We start from the raw sequence: 17,704 nt of genomic DNA, 5'->3' as shown, positions 1-17,704 counted from the left end.
TTGTACTGCGCAGTACAGAAAGCCGTTGGGATGGGAGGTGAGGCCAGGGAGCAGGGCGGCGGGTGCGCGCGCAGGTCGGCAGTTTGTGCGGCAGGGGTGTGCGCAAGCGCACCGGGCGGGCGGCAATAATTTCCCTACCTAGAGCCCATTTTTATACTGGCTTAGGTAGACTAGTAGCTTATATAAATGTTAAAGACTTGTCATTTCAAACTTCAGCAGTTTTTTAAGTTCTTAGATAACTTTTTTATGCTATACTTCATATACAATCAGTAAGCATTACTATTTAAATGCAATTGCAAGCTTAGGGATAACTACCTAGCTTTGATTGATTAAGATATATCTACTTAAAGTTCTTTATACAAGAATAGAACTCTATATATCATTTTTTAAGGATAAAGCTATATTTGTGTGTACCATACACTGTACAATCTCGAGATAACAATTATCAATGGAAGTTAAACTCTACAGTAGAAGAATTGCTATATTGATACGGACTTGTTTCACTAAAGGAACTTTGAAAATGTATTTTGGATGATGGACAACAACTGCAGAGATGTATATCCCTGTATATATGCTTTATCTATTTTTTATATCAATACAATTTTATAAAATTCAACAGATGAGTGTTGCATATTTTTTCCAGAGGTAAACCTGCTAACCTATAAATATTTTGTTTATAGTGAGCTACGCACCCACTACTGACTAATTTTGATTATGACGACTTTTTAGGCTTGTCTTTTAAGTAGTTTATAATCATTTAAGGCAGATATCGCTAAGATATTTGACAGATGGCACCCCAGATGGGATTTTTTTTAAGACAAAGTTTCGTGCAAGGAGTGATGGAGACTCGGATACAGGGCGGATATATTTAGGTATCACACACATATATTCAGAAAGTAGGCATAAAAGGAGGAAGATTTTTTATTTTTTTTACCCTTAAAGGGACTCCGAGCAGTGCAGAAACTATGGAAAGATGCACATCATTTTAAAGCTCTCTTTCTCCTCTTTCCAATGATATATAAACCGCCACCCTACGCCTTTTAGTTTTCGTTATTTTCGCGATTGAAATTGCCACGGCCGCGATTTCGATCACGAAAATAGAGAAAACTAAAAGGCGTAGGGCAACGATTTAAGTGTCGCCAGAAAGAGGAGAAAGAGAGCTTTAAAATGATATCCATCTTTCCATAGTTATATTGTATTACACAGGGCGACTTTTTGTCAACGTCAGCAGCTGCATTCAGCAGAATGGAGCTGCTGACACTGGGGAAAGTGTCGTCCTGTGTAATACAATATAACTATGGCTTGATTGATATCATTTTAAAGCTCTCTTTCTCCTCTTTCTGACGACACCTAAATCGTTGCCCTACACATTTTAATTTTCTCTATTTTCGCGATCGAAATCGCGGCCGCGGCAATTTCAATCGCGAAAATAGCGAAAACTAATAGACGTAGGGTGGTGGTTTATATATCATTGGAAAGAGGAGAAAGAGAGCTTTAAAATGATATGCATCTTTCTATAGTTTCTGCACTGCTCGGAGTCCCTTTAAAGGGGAAAATTCTATATATTTTGAGGCTAGAATTGTACAGAGAAGCATTAAGGCATCCTATACATCAGTAAAGAGACTATGTCATATTAGGAGAATGGATAATGTTGCTACAGGATATAGAAGTCTCATAGGATAATTTTATCTGGCCCACCAAGACTTCAAACAAGCATCCCATGTAGGCCGAGAAGAAACTCGCTAACACAAGTGAAGACAGCTACATGCTAGAAGACTATGCAAAGGTGTCAACATGAAGACAAGCCACTGAAAGAGACTATGCTGTAAGAAGATCTGATTTGAAACAGCTGAATATCAAGACAATTGGTTAGAGTACCGAAAAGAAGTGTGAGGACTGAGAAGGACTTTTACTTCTTTAACCACTGGTTTGGAACACTGGCTGACAACAGATCAAGATAGCACTAAGACAGGGGTAGGCCACTTGGGAGACAAGAACCGAACATAGAAAGAAGAGCAAGGGCATTAAGATAAAGTGAATTATCAGGTGAGTGAACGAACTGAAGAAAGATGAAGATGGTGATTGAGTTTACCAGTTAAATTAGAAGATGACGAGAAGATTTGAGATGGAGATTTGAAGACATGGAGATGGAGACTACATCAAGATCTGGAAGAAGATTATCTTGTGATGAAAGAAGATAGCCTACATAATATCTTGAGAAGACGACTGAAACATAGATGAATGTTTTTATTTTTTATTCCATACATAAAAAAGCCTTGTGAAGATGGGGAACTATCTACCTGTGTGGTGATACATGGGCATGCTCTAGCTAAAGAAGCAGACACCAAGAGACCGAAGAGAGATTTCTACAGTTGAAACAGTAAGATGACTGCTAGGTACACACCATACAATTTTCTGTTAGATTCTTCTGTTAGATTTACCTGCCAGATAGCTTTTTTCCATGTTGTAGGTAAATCTAACAGAATAATCTAACAGAAAATTGTATGGTGTGTACCTAGCATTAGAATACAGACATACAGCAACCAAGCTAGTTCTGCATAAATCTGCACTACAACATATGCTTTGAATGGAAAAGCAGCAAAGGCCTAGTGTGAAAGTGAAGCCTAGATGGACAATGATCTTTTAAAGGTACACAAAGGAAAACATTTGAAGTACACTGAAGCAATGGGAGAATTGTGTCAGATAGTATACTAATAAAGAGTGCAATGAAGATTAAAGAGCATTATTTTTTTCTGTTAATATACCTTACAAAGAAGAAGATAGAAGTCAAGCTAGGACACACCATGACATATAAAGACACTTATGAAAACATAAGTGATATGCTATTTTTGAGGCACTATTTGAAGCATGCAATTTTTTTCTGCAGAAGAAAAAGAAAATACTACTTTGATTTTTACACATGAACCACGATAAAGATAAAGGAGACACCAGCAAGGAAAGATTGAACTTTCTGTCATAACTTGAATACCTGACCAAACTAGTAGAATACAACCTGCACCTAGTAACATCAAATATTGCATATTATACATGTTTTGCCTCTCTTTACTTTTATATATATTTTTAATAGGTGCTGAAACTGACATCCTACTTTACAATCCATAAAGATGCTACTACTATGGTGTTTGCTATGTCTGCCGCTACTACTAAGTACTGTAGCGCAACGGCATAATCTACAAGGAAAACTTCAAAATAAATTGATCTTGATGCATCAACAATATGCCCAGTGCTTGAACAAGAGTGACTGTTGGATTGTGAGGGATAGCGGACCTGCTGCCAGCAGACATGAGGCAGCGGGCTCCGCTTCCCGGACTCTCACCGCCGGCGTGCCGCCGAGCGGGGCTGTGCGGTCGGCGGAGTCCGTATGCTCGGCGGACTCCGCCGCGCAGTTGCCATCTGTGGGGTCCCTTTCGTCGGCACTCACCCGTCGCATAACGTGCGCGCGCAAGGAGGCAGGATCTTTATGCCTCGAGACGGGGAGTCAGCTGACCAGGCTAGTCAGCTGACTCCATCTCCACTGGGGATTGGCTGGGGCTCTGGGGCGGCGCAGGGCAGCTCACTTGCTACAAATAGGACTTGCTAGTCAGTAGCAAGTTGTCTGCTGTCGTGAATACACTTCTGTGTTAGCGCTCAGACCTTCGCTCAGTGCCCTGGTGTTGATACTAAGGATTTCACACCTTAGTTAGGATTGTATTTGATATTGTATCGGTGTTTTGACTCCGGCTATCCTTGACTACTCTCTCTCTACGCTATTGTACCTCTGCCTATCTGATTCTTGTTGCCGACCTCTGCCTGATAACCGATTACTCTTCTGCCTTCCGCTCCTGTACTGCTGTCGCCATCTCTGTTGCCGAACCCTTGCCTGTCTGACCTTTCTCCCTTCAGTGGAACGTCTCCCACTGGAGGGTTATCTCTGAGGCTTGCCTCTCTGAGACGCCTGCCCCAAGCAGACGATTACTGCTAGGGGTCGAGATTCCTCACTCTGCCTGGTTAAGAGGATCTCACTCACGGGGTTCCCATTCAGAGGTAACCACACCTCTGAGGAATTGCTGTGAGGTGGATATTTCCACACTTCTGTGATATTACTGTCTTTATTGTGTTTCTTTTGCTGGGTGTCCAGAGGTTAGCAATATATCCGTATTATCGGTGATTCTGCAGATCGCCAATAATCGGGTATATATCTGCATTCTTGGCGATACTGCAGATCGCCAATAATCAGATTCTCTCTGTGTGCTGACACCGATCGTTACATGGATCTGTTCACATACTCCACTTTCAGCAAAAATCATGCCTTACCTAGCAATTCCAGTACCGTAGAAGAATTGGTAAATACTACACATGCAAGTTATGGGACATTTTTTACAGAAAAATTCAATTAATCCATGCATGGATTACAATTGACAACATGGATGTATGCACCCTGGTGGACAATTGAAAGAGAAAATCCTGTTCAACTAAATAAAGGACAGTCATACATATGTTTGAACCCTAAAAATTGCAAAAATATCTCTACTGATTCATTACATCATTTGGGATATACTCCAAGAGGAACCATCTTTACATTGTAAATGGGAAAAGGGACCAGGGCTGGGCCGAGGCAGAGGCTGGAGAGGTTCCAGCCTCAGGACGCAGTGTAGGAGGGGGTGCACAACTCACTCAGCTATCATTCCCCCATTGTGTTTGAAGCAGAGAGAAATAAGAAAAGATGATACATGCCAGTGACTGCAAGCCAGATAACTAGAGAGTAAGGTGTTGGGAGCCCTGGGACTCCTCTTAGTCTAATAGCAGTCAGCGTGTGATGGCTGGGGGGGGGGGGGGGGGGGATGGAGGGGCGCACTTTGGTGTCTCAGCCTTGGGCACTGGAGGACCTTGTCCCAGCTCTGAAAGGGACTACCGTATTTTTCGGACTATAAGACGCACTTTTTCTCCCCCAAAAGTGGGGAGCAAAAGTTACTGCGTCTTATAGTCCGAATGTAGCACAAACCTACCTATCCTGGCACTTGTTTCCATACTATTGAGGTGAGTAGAGGGGAGGCAGCAGCGCGATCCATAGTGTTTCCACGCCACTGTAATTACCCGCAGTACTTTACCTTTGATCTGTAATTGTGCCCCGCAACGCTTTACCTTTGATCTGTAATTGTGCCCCGCAGCAATTTAACTTTGATCTGTAATTGTGCCCCGCAGCGCTTTACCTTTGATCTGTAATTGTGCCCCGCAGCGCTTTACTTTTCATCTGTAATTGTGCCCCGCAGCGCTTTACCTTTCATCTGTAATTGTGCCCCGCAGCAGCGCGATCCGTCGGCCCCGCAGTAGTGAGATCCACAGCGCATCCAAGCGGCATCGGAGCAGCCGCTGTAATGATTTGCAAGTGACTGTCACGTTGTACGGCTGCCTCTTTCATGCCCAGCATCAGCGCAATCCCAGCTGACAGGCACATCTTCGGCCGCTTTAGCGGCTGAGTCCTCAGAGGCTTCCGTACTGGGGCGCCCTCCCATGACCTGCGGCGCACGTGGTCATGAGAGGGCGCCAGGACACAGGGCAGTACGGAAGCCTCTGAGGACTCAGCCTCTAAAGTGGCCGAAGATGTGCCTCTCAGCTGGGATTGCGCTGATGCTGGGCATGAAAGAGGCAGCCGTACAACGTGACAGTCACTTGCAAATCATTACATGCCGCTTGGATGCGCTGTGGATCTCACTACTGCGGGGCCGACGGATCGCGCTGCTGCGGGGCACAATTACAGATGAAAGGTAAAGCGCTGCGGGGCACAATTACAGATGAAAGGTAAAGCGTTGCGGGGCACAATTACAGATTAAGAGCAAAGGTAATTACAGCTGCTACATGGAAACACCATGGATCGCACTGCTGCCTCCCCTCTGCTCACCTCAATTGAATAATTTGCATCCTGGACACCCAGACCAGACCCAGCTATTGCCACCATGGGGCTGGTTAGAACCTGAAATGTAATTGAAGTAATTGATTAGTGTAGATGGGGGGATAGGGGGTGTTGTGTAGTGCAGTGTCGCTATGGGGGCAGCAGGGGTGTAGCTTGTCAGTGTAATTTAGACAGAGACATCTTTGGAGGGGAGGAAAGGTCTATAAGACACTCATGGACCATGGACTCACCTAGGATTAGTTTTTGTTTTTTTTCCTGCTTTTTACCCCCTAAACCTGGGTGCGTCTTATAGTCCGGAGCGTCTTATAGTCCGAAAAATACGGTAACTTACAAGTTGACTGAAAAAGGAAAACAATATGAAAATCTCTTTGCAAATAAAACTTGGAGAGAACCACAGTTCACTTATGCATTTCAAGGAAGCATTTTGGGACAAATCAAACTGCCATATAACTGGTTCTGGGCTTGTGGAAATACAGTGTACAAGCTATTACCTATAGGTGGAAAAGGAAGGTGTACAATCATTAAAATATTACCCGCCATTTGGTTTGTTGAGAAAGAACAGATAAACATTGAACAAATTTCCAATCATCATATGTACAAGAGAAGTGCTGATGGAACTAACAAAGGAAGACTCCTTCAAGTACCATGGTATGCAAAAGTTGGTGTGTATACTGGACTGATTGGAACAGGAGGACTAACCCTAATAAACTCGCAAAATATAGAATTGCTTGCTGGACTATTTGATAATGTTACCGATGAAATATTTCAAACTATTGGAATAGTGAATGAAGAGTTCAAGGATACCCGAACTGAAATGTGACATAATGAGATAGACATGTGTATGTACAGTGCCTAGCATACAAATAACTATGCTGTGTTCCTTTTTCTCTTTCTCTGCCTGAAAGAGTTAAATATCAGGTATGTAAGTGGCTGACTCAGTCCTGACTCAGACAGGAAGTGACTACAGTGTGACCCTCACTGATAAGAAATTCCCCTTTTTTACCTCTTTCTTGCTCTCAGAAGCCATTTTCTGCTAGGAAAGTGTTTTATAGTTGGAATTTCTTATCAGTGAGGGTCACACTGTAGTCACTTCCTGTCTGAGTCAGGACTGAGTCAGCCACTTGCATACCTTATATTTAACTCTTTCAGGCAGAGAAATAAAAAAAGGAACACAGCATAGTTATTTGTGTGCTTGGCACTGTACATACACATGTCTATCTCATTATGTCACATTTCAGTTCGGGTATCCTTTAAAATGGCATACTAAAATGTTGGCTCAGCATACTCTAGTGTTGGATTTTCTAACTGCTGCACAAGTAGGAACATTTGCAATTGTAGGAGTTGCTTGTTGTAACTTCATACATCAAAACTACAGCGAAATAATAGAAGGGCACCTGAAACATATGGACGATGTGAAAGCCGCCTTCAGAAAGAGAAATTCAGACTTAGAATCATTGGAGTTTCTCAACCCAGTTAATTGGTTTTCCGGATGGATTGGAAACATGCTAAATACAATTCTTTGCATTATCATCGTTGGAATCGCCATATATATAGGCATTTGTTTGTTTTTTTGCTGCATCAATAAAATGACAACTGCTTCCAATGCAACAGAATAGATTGAAGCAGAGTACTACTTTAGTCAGAAGAAGAAAAATATTTTAAGAGACATTCAGACAAATGTTCTAGGAGCCTTATCAGAAAGGGACAACTTTGCTAGCTAGTTGAAAAAATGTTTATGAACCAGTGACTCTGTGCCTATCAAATTAATTGATACTAAACTATCCCATTATTTTCATCATTGGAGAAAACACATCCATATAACATACCAAAATTCACATACAAAGATTCTCACAGTCTACATTATAAATTGCTAGTAAATGTGGTTATTGGAGAAATTATTTGAAAACGGCTTACTACAACTGGATACTTTGCAATTTGCATTGCCAAGAACTTTTCAGTGTGTACATTTTTAATATGATAGCTACATTAAATGGAAAGATGACATCACTACATGGGATCCTGCTAGTGAACTACACACACTTTGTTCTACTACATACCATTTGCGAAAAACCTTGTGGTATAAGAAAAGGTGTAATACACCCTATTAACCTCCCTGGCGTTACGCAGTTTAAATGGCTGCGTACGCGGGAGGGATTTTTTTTTAATTAAATGGGTTTGTTTTTGTGTTAGCTAGCACTAGGCTAGCTAACTATGCTGCCCAAGCCCCACGTCACCTCTCCGACCCCCCCGATTGCGATCCCGCGAGAGCCGGAGCTTGCCAACCAGCATCACTCGTCGATATGGCGACGATCGGACATGACGTCATGGATGTCATGCGCAGTTCCGATCCTCCCCATAGTGAAGCCGGGTGCTGATTGGGAGGCTGCGCCATCGCGGGATCCCTGGGGGAGTATGTATACCGGAGGTGATCAGGGGCGATCGGAGGGGACCAGAGAGAGTTGGGCAGCATAGTTAGCTAGCCAAGTGCTAGCTAAACACAATGCAATTAATTTTATTTAAAAAAATTGTGATCCCCTGCGGCGGCTAGCCCGACACTGTGACGGGCATACCGCCAGGAAGGTTAATAAATACTAACTCACTAACTAACTAATTAACCTGTTCAAAGCTAACAATAATACTATGAATGCATTGTACCACAAAAAACTATGGGCCACATGAACTGTGTAATACCTGTCAACACTTTTTGAACTTTAAGTCTTACCACATGACTTGAAATGGGAAACATTCTGCCTAAAACTTCCCTACATATCCACACAAGCTACCACTGTAATAGAAACTTCAAATTCAAGGATGAATCCATATATATGCCATATACAAAGACTATAGCCAAAACTGGACCAGCAAAATATGTCTATTGGTGAAAATATTAGTCTTACTACTGAAACTATTGTCAAATTGACAAAACAAACAACGCTACTTAACCACTTGCCGACTGCCCACTACCTATGGGTGTCGGCAAAGTGGAACGCCCAGGGCCGCGTAACGCCGATGGGCGTCAGGTCCTGGGACACGGAAATACTTGGGATCGCGCACATCCACCGGCATTAGGCTTCCCCCACCCGCGACGTCAACCCGCCAGCTGTTTAGAAGCGCCGGCGGGTTGTTAACCCTGCGATCGCCGCTACAAAGTGTATAATACACTTTGTGATGTATACAAAGTGTATTATACAGGCTGCCTCCTGCCCTGGTGGTCCCAGTGATCGAGGGACCACCAGGGCAGGCTGCAGCCACACTAGTATGCACACAAGCACACTGATTCTGGCCCCTGATCACCCACAGCACCCCTCAGACCCTCCCCCTGACCCCCCCCCCCCCTTAGACCCCTGTTTGCACCCAAGCACCCCCCTAATCACCCATCAATCACTCCCTGTCACTATCTGTCAATGCTATTTTTTAGATCAGGTCCTAAACTGCCCCCTGGGGGCTCCTGATCACCCCCCCCCCCCCACACCGTCAGATCCTCCCCAGACCCCCCCCCCCCCAGAGCCCCCCCAATGTGTACTGTATACATCTAACCTCCCCTGTAATCACCCACTGATCACCTGTCAATCATCTGTCAATCACCCATCAATCACCCCCTGTCACTGCCACCCATCAGATCAGACCCTAACCTGCCCCTTGTGGGCACCTGATCACCCGCCCCCACACCCTCAGATTGCCCGCAGACCCACCCTCAGATCACCACCGAAAGTGCATTGTTTACATCTGCTCTCCCCTCTAATCACCCATCAATCCCCCATCACCACCTGTCACTGCTACCCATCAGATTAGACCCTAATCTGCCCCTTGCGGGCACCCAATCACCCGCCCACACCCTCAGATAGCCCCCCAGACCCCCTCTGATCAACTCGCCAGTGCATTGCTTGCATATATTCTCCCCTGTAATCACCTACTGATCACCTATCAATCACCCCGTCACCCCGTCACTGCTACCCATCAGATCAGACCCTAATCTGCCCCTTGCGGGCACCCAATCACCCGCCCACACCCTCAGATAGCCCCCCAGACCCCCTCTGATCAACTCGCCAATGCATTGCTTGCATATATTCTCCCCTGAAATCACCTACTGATCACCTATCAATCACCCCGTCACCCCCTGCCACCACCTGTCACTGCTACCCATCAGATTAGACCCTAATCTGCCCCTTGCGGGCACCCAATCACCCGCCCACCCCCTCTGATAGCCCCCCAGACCCTCTCTGATCAACTCGCCGGTGCAATGCTTGCATATATTCTCCCCTGTAATCACCTACTGATCACCTATCAATCACCCCGTCACCACCTGTCACTGCTACCTATCAGATTAGACCCTAATCTGCCCCTTGCGGGCACCCAATCACCCGCCCACACCCTCAGATAGCCCCCCAGATCCTCTCTGATCAACTCACCAGTGCATTGCTTGCATATATTCTCCTCTGTAATCACCTACTGATCACCTATCAATCACCCCGTCACCACCTGTCACTGCTACCCATCAGATCAGACCCTAATCTGCCCCTTGCGAGCAGCCAATCACCCGCCCACACCCTCAGATAGCCCCCCAGACCCCCTCTGATCACCTCCCCAGTGCATTATTTACATCTATTCTCCCCTCTAATCACCCACTGATCACCCATCAATCATCCCCTGTCACCGCTACCCATCATACCCATCAGATCAGACCCTCATCTGCCCTTTGCGGGCACCCAATGACCCGCCCACACCCTAAGATACCCCCGATCACCTCCCCAGTGCATTGCTTGCATCTATTCCCCCCTCTATTCACTCCCTGAGACACCCATCAATCGTCTCCTGTCACCCCCTAGCACACCTACCCATCAAATCAGGCCCTAATTTGCCCCATGTGGGCTCCTGATCACTCGGCCAAACCCTCAGATCCCCCTCAGATGCCCTTCTGATCACCTTCCCAGTGCATTGATTGCATCTATTCTCCCCTCTAATCAGGGGCGGCGCCAGGGGGTGCAAGGGGGTGCTCAAGCACCCCCTAGAATTGTCCAAGCACCCCCAAAGCACCCCCCTGGCGTGAACTGACTTCAGGCGTCTAAGAGACGCCGAGTCAGTTCATAGCGGCAGCCCGGAGCAGCAGGCAGGGCTACGGTAAGATGGCCGCCCGAAGCCCTGCTCTGCAGTCTGCAGTGTAGGGCTTCGGGCGGCCATTTTCCCGTAGCCCTGCTCTCAGCATGCAGGCAGGAAGTAACCTGACGTCCGGAAAGAAGAGGATTGTGGGAGCTGCGCGCCACAAGGAGGTCGGGGCAGGAGGTCGGGAAAGAAGGTCTTCTGGCTGTAGGTGAGTAAATGGGTTTTTCTTTTATTTTTCAGGTGGTACTGTTGATTGTGGTCAGAACTGCTGAGGAAGGATTGTGCATATTGGGGTCATAACTGCTAACGATTGTGCATATTGGGGTCATAACTGCTAACGATTGTGCATATTGGGGTCATATCTGCTACCGATTGTGCATATTAGGGTCATATCTGCTAACGATTGTGCATATTGGGGTCAGATCTGCTACCGATTGTGCATATTGGGGTCATATCTGCTATCGATTGTGCATATTGGGGTCATATCTGCTACCGATTGTGCATATTGGGGCCATATCTGCTACCGATTGTGCATATTGGGGCCATATCTGCTACCGATTGTGCATATTGGGGCCATATCTGGTACCGATTGTGCATATTGGGGCCATATCTGCTACCGATTGTGCATATTGGGGCCATATCTGCTACCGATTGTGCATATTGGGGCCATATCTGCTACCGATTGTGCATATTGGGGCCATATCTGCTACCGATTGTGCATATTGGGGCCATATCTGCTAACGATTGTGCATATTGGGGCCATATCTGCTAACGATTGTGCATATTGGGGTCATATCTGCAACAGATTGTGCATATTGGGGTCATATCTGCTACCGATTGTGCATATTGGGGCCATATCTGCTACCGATTGTGCATATTAGGGTCATATCTGCTACCGATTGTGCATATTGGGGCCATATCTGCTTACGATTGTGCATATTAGGGTCATATCTGCTATCGATTGTGCATATTAGGGTCATATCTGCTACCGATTGTGCATATTGGGGTCATATCTGCTACCGATTGTGCATATTGGGGTCATATCTGCTATCAATTGTGCATATTGGGGTCATATCTGCTACCGATTGTGCATATTGGGGCCATATCTGCTACCGATTGTGCATATTGGGGCCATATCTGTTACCGATTGTGCATATTGGGGCAATATCTGCTACCGATTGTGCATATTGGGGCCATATCTGCTACCGATTGTGCATATTGGGGCCATATCTGCTACCGATTGTGCATATTGGGGCCATATCTGCTACCGATTGTGCATATTGGGGCCATATCTGCTACCGATTGTGCATATTGGGGCCATATCTGCTAACAATTGTGCATCTTGGGGTCATATCTGCAACAGATTGTGCATATTGGGGTCATATCTGCTTCCGATTGTGCATATTGGGGCCATATCTGCTAACGATTGTGCATATTGGGGTCATATCTGCTAACGATTGTGCATATTGGGGTCATATCTGCTACCGATTGTGCATATTGGGGTCATATCTGCTACTGATTGTGCATATTGGGGCCATATCTGCTACCGATTGTGCATATTGGGGTCATATCTGCTACCGATTGTGCATATTTGGGCCATATCTGCTAACAATTGTGCATATTGGGGCCATATCTGCTAACGATTGTGCATATTGGGGTCATATCTGCTACCGATTGTGCATATTGGGGCCATATCTGCTACCGATTGTGCATATATCTGGGCCATATCTGCTAACGATTGTGCATATTGGGGTCATATCTGCTACCGATTGTGCATATTGGGGTCATATCTGCTACCGATTGTGCATATTGGGGTCATATCTGCTACCGATTGTGCATATTGGGGCCATATCTGCTACCGATTGTGCATATTGAGGTCATATCTGCTAACGATTGTGCATATTGGGGTCATATCTGCTACCGATTGTGCATATTGGGGTCATATCTGCTACCGATTGTGCATATTGGGGTCATATCTGCTACTGATTGTGCATATTGGGGCCATATCTGCTAACGATTGTGCATATTGGGGCCATATCTGCTAACGATTGTGCATATTGGGGTTATTGAACGTGTTTTTTGTTCAAATCTGCTCACATTTGTGTATTTTCTTGAGAAAACCTGCACAATTATGTGAATTTTCTGGGGAAAGGGTCACCAAAACTTGGGCCCTCTGTCTTTGCGTTGCACTTTTAAAGGGAACCCGAGGTGAGAATAATATTGAAGCTGCCATATTTATCTCCTTTTAAGTAATACCAGCTGCCTGGCTGCCGTGTTGGTCCTCTGCCTCTAATTCTTTCAACCATAGACCCTGAACCAGGGCCGGCCCGCCCATGAGGCGGGGTGAAACTTTTGCCTCAGGCGGCACTTCTGGGGGGGCGGCACCCGCCCGTCCGTGTGGGGGGCCGCCCGAGCTGGAGGGGATAGCGGGCAGGAAGGGGGTATTGGGCCTAGCGGCAGGGAGGGGGGGGGTCGGACCCCCCCCTCCCTCGCCTGGGTCCCCCGTCCTCCGCTCCCCTCCAGCTTTAAAAAGGTCCGTGCTGGCTGCAGCTATTTGTAAGAGGCAACGGGCGGGGATTACTCACCTCTTCCTCGTTCCAGGTCAGCGTGCGCTCCACTGACGTCACTTCCTGCTACGCCGGGAGGTCCGACCCCCCCTCCCCGCCGCTAGGCCCAATACCCCTTTCCTGCCCGCTATCCCCTCCAGCTCGGGCGGCCCCCCACACACACGGCTTGGGCGGGGGGGGCGGGGGGCATCGGCAATTTCTTTGAAAATTGCCTCAGGCGGCAAAAAGTCTAGGGCCGGGCCTGCCCTGAACAAGCATGCAGCAGGTCAGGGGTTTCTGACAATATTGTCAGAACTGACAAGATTATCTGCATGCTTGTTTCTGGTGTAATTCAGTTCACTACTACAGCCAAATAGATCAGCAGGGCTGCCAGGCAACTAGAATTGTTTAAAAGGAAATAAATATGGCAGCCTCCATATCACTCTCACCAGAGCCGGATTAAGGCTAAATGGGGCCCTAAGCAAAGTAACTGATTTGGGCCCCCCATCATGTCGTAATAGAATCAGAAGATGCAGCTGCACAGCAATATGTCGCACACACCGGGCAGCCGAGCTACTGGTTGCTATGGGCAACAGCACGCTTTCCTCTGTGGGTGCACAATGCAGGGAATAGCAGCGGCAAAATGCAGAGTGAGAGATGAATGGCTGGGACATTTGCACTCAGGGGCTGAGGCACCCCTGTGAAGAGGGCGCCAGATATCACAGCAGCAGCACTTTCCCCCTGCATCTCCAGCCTGGCAATAGCAGAAAGCTCTGGACACCGCCAAACCGGAAGCCGTTCCCCAGACAGAATTACATAACCACTCCCACCACCGAACAACCAATTTCCTCCCAAACGAGACAGCCACCATGCAGCCTCCATCCCAGTGAATACGATAGTCCAGCAGAGAAGGCACCCGCAGTGGGGGAGAATGACAGCACCAGATGAATCACATTCACCTATTGCAATCCAAGCAATAGAGGTCCCGTCATCCGGAGCCCATCTGTCTCCTCTAGAGTGCTGCCGCTCTGTTACTACTACTATTACTACTTCCTACTTCATGTCTGATCTGAGAATCAGGAAGTTCAGAGCGAGCGGCTGCACTGTAGAAGAGACAGATGGGTTTCAGATGACGGGATCTCTATTGCTTGAATCATGGATAGGTGAGTGAGCGTTTGCCATCTGCTGCTATCATTCTTGCTGCAGCTGTGGTTCTCTGTGGGAAGGGAGGGTGGAGTGGGCAGCGGCAGAGCGCACAGTAGCAGGAGGGGGACCTAGGAGGAGAGCCTGGCTCTGAAGACAATCAGCAGCGCACGGCATCATTTGACAAGACAAGACAAATAACATTTATATCGCGCTTTTCTCCTGGTGGACTCAAAGCGCCAGAGCTGCAGCCACTAGGACGCGCCCTATAGGCAGTAGCAGTGTTAGAGAGACTTGCCTACGGTCTCCTACTGAATAGGTGCTGGCTTACTGAACAGGCAGAGCTGAGATTTGAACCCTGGTCTCCTGTGTCAGCGGCAGAGCCCTTAAAGGGACTCCAAGCAGTGCCTGTGGCTATGCCTTTAAGCATACCCACAACTAATTCATTACATCCTCACACCTACCAGCATGATGTTTGTAATTATATCCCCCTGGGTTCCTTATATTTCATTGCATTGTGCTGAATCGAGCTGCCAACTTTGGAGAAAAGTCGTCCTGTGGCCGTGATTTCGATCGTGAAAATATCAAAAACTAAAAGGCATAGAGCAGCCGTTTGTATATCATTGGAAAGAGGAGACAAAGGGCTTTAAAATGATATGCATCTTTCCATAGTTACTGCACTGCTCAGAGTCCCTTATACCATCCAGCCACCGCTGACTTTGGAGAAAAGTCGTCCTGTGGCCGCGATTTCAATCGCGAAAATATCGAAAACTAAAAGGCATAGAGCAGCCGTTTAGATATCATTGGAAAGAGGAGAAAGAGAGCTTTAAAATGATATGCATCTTTCCATAGTTACTGCACTGCTCAGAGTCCCTTTAACCATTATACCATCCAACCACCGCTGACAGGATGGCAAGTGCTGGATTTTGTGCTAATGGGGCCCCTTTGACTCTGAATGGGGCCCCAAGCGACTGCTTTTGTTGCCTGGTCGGTAATCCGGCCCTGACTCTCACCCCAGGTTCACTTTAAATTACAGTTAGCCCCGCCCTCATCCGGTCATGACCACGCCCATCTTTGGTGCGGCGCTTAGTGCGCCGCAGGTTTTAGCCACACCCATTTTTTGCCGCGGCGCGCAAACAGGTCATCAACTACCCCGGAAATTGGTCCAGCACCTGCATAGCACCGCCTAAAAAAAATTCCTGGAGCCGCCACTGCCTCTAATCACCCACTGAGCACTCCTATCCATCAGATCAGGCCCTAATCTGCCCCCCTGCGGGCTTCTGATCACCCTCCAAACCCTCACCCACCCCACCGCAGTGACAGAAATTTTTTTTCTGATCACTGCTGGTACGACTTAATTGTGGCTGAGACCAACCGTTATGCCACACCATACGCAACCGCCAATCCAAGAAGCTACTATGCCCAGCCTTTTCGGTGGAAGCCACTCCAAGTTTGCGAACATAACATTTTTTGGGGCCTTCTCCTTAACATGGGTCTAGTCAAAAAAAATGTATTGCGGTCTTATTGGTCTACGCACCCAATACATCACATGCCCATGTTCTCTGCTGCCATGTCCAGGTCACGATTTGAGAACATCCTGCGCTTCCTGCACTTCAGTGCCAATACAACCTGTCATCTAAGAGGCCACCCTGCTTACGACTGGTTCCACAAAATTCGCCCCCTCATAGACCACCTGTCATCAAAATTTTCAGATGCTTATACCCCTGAACAGTCATTTTGAGGCATTTGGTTTCTAGACTCCTCCTTACGGTTTTGGGCCCCTAAAATGCCAGGGCAGTATAGGAACCCCACAAATGACCCCATTTTATAAAGAAGACACCCCAAGGTATTCTGTTAGGAGTATGGTGAGTTCATAGAAGATTTTTTTTTTTTTGTCACAAGTTAGCGGAAAATGACACTTTGTGAAAAAAAAAAAAATCAATTTCCGCTAACTGGTGACAAAAAATAAAATCTGTAAAAAAAAAAAAAAAAAAAAAAATCTAATTTATAGAGATATTTCTCCCACCCAGCATGGGTATGTGTAAAAATACACCCCAAAACACATTATACTATTTCTCCTGAGTACGGCGATACCACATGTGTGACACTTTTTTGCAGCCTAGGTGCGCTAAGGGGCCCAAAGTCCTATGAGCACCTTTAGGCTTTACAGGGTTGCTTACAATTTAGCACGCCCCAAAATGCCAGGACAGTAAACACACCCCACAAATGACCCCATTTTGGAAAGTAGACATCCCAAAGTATTCAGAGAGGGGGCATTGGCAGCGCTTCCAAACAGAGGCTGCACCCGAATTGACTACCTGCAATAGATGTGCAGAGCTCCACAATTGTGGACTAAAATACACAACATGCATTCAAAACAGGTACAGCAAAGGAGGACGTTGGCTTCAGTATAAATATTATGTGCACAAATTATTCCCTACTAGACTTCCCCACGGCGGTGACGGGTCCTCTCGGGGAAGACCTACCGCTAGTCTAACGATAAAAACACATTTTTTTTCCTAGTGCTGCTAGTCATAAAATGGTATACACATTTCTATCAAACAGACATCAAACAAATGACAGCGTTCATAGGCTGCAACTGAATTGTAGACTAACAGAGGCATGCAGAGCCCCACAGGGCTAAATACATGCCTTGAATGCAAATCAGATGCAAATCATGTACTAGTCCTAATCTATAATTTGAAAGCAAATTGATGCACATGGATGCAGCTAGCCATAAGTATACTTACATGAGTTTTGTACAGCAGAAGACATTGGCAGCGCTTCCAAACAGAGGCTGCACCCGAATTGACTACCTGCAATAGATGTGCAATAATGTGACAAAATGTGGAAAACTTCAAGGGGGCCAAATACTTTAGCAAACCACTGTATAATTTTTTAAGGATAAAGCTATATTTGTGTGTACCATACACTGTACAATCTCGATATAACAATTATCGATGGAAGTTAAAATCTACAGAAGAAGAATTGCTATATTAATATG

At 46.2% G+C, this 17,704-nt stretch overlaps 1 protein-coding gene across 1 annotated transcript in view; it reads right to left on the bottom strand.

Moving 5' to 3' along the window:
- Window positions 1-17,504, bottom strand: part of RBMX2 (RNA binding motif protein X-linked 2) — a 384,521-nt gene extending 367,017 nt beyond the window's left edge. The window contains exon 1 of the mRNA XM_068248064.1: window positions 17,451-17,504. The gene's annotated coding sequence lies outside the window, so the exon portion shown is untranslated. The remainder of the gene's footprint in view (window positions 1-17,450) is intronic.
- Window positions 17,505-17,704: the final 200 nt, after the last annotated feature.

The sequence above is a fragment of the Hyperolius riggenbachi genome, chromosome 8 (genome assembly GCF_040937935.1).
Source record: "Hyperolius riggenbachi isolate aHypRig1 chromosome 8, aHypRig1.pri, whole genome shotgun sequence".
Lineage (NCBI taxonomy): Eukaryota > Metazoa > Chordata > Amphibia > Anura > Hyperoliidae > Hyperolius > Hyperolius riggenbachi.
Note: the sequence above shows the minus strand (reverse complement) of the source record. Positions and strands in the feature narration are given on the sequence as shown.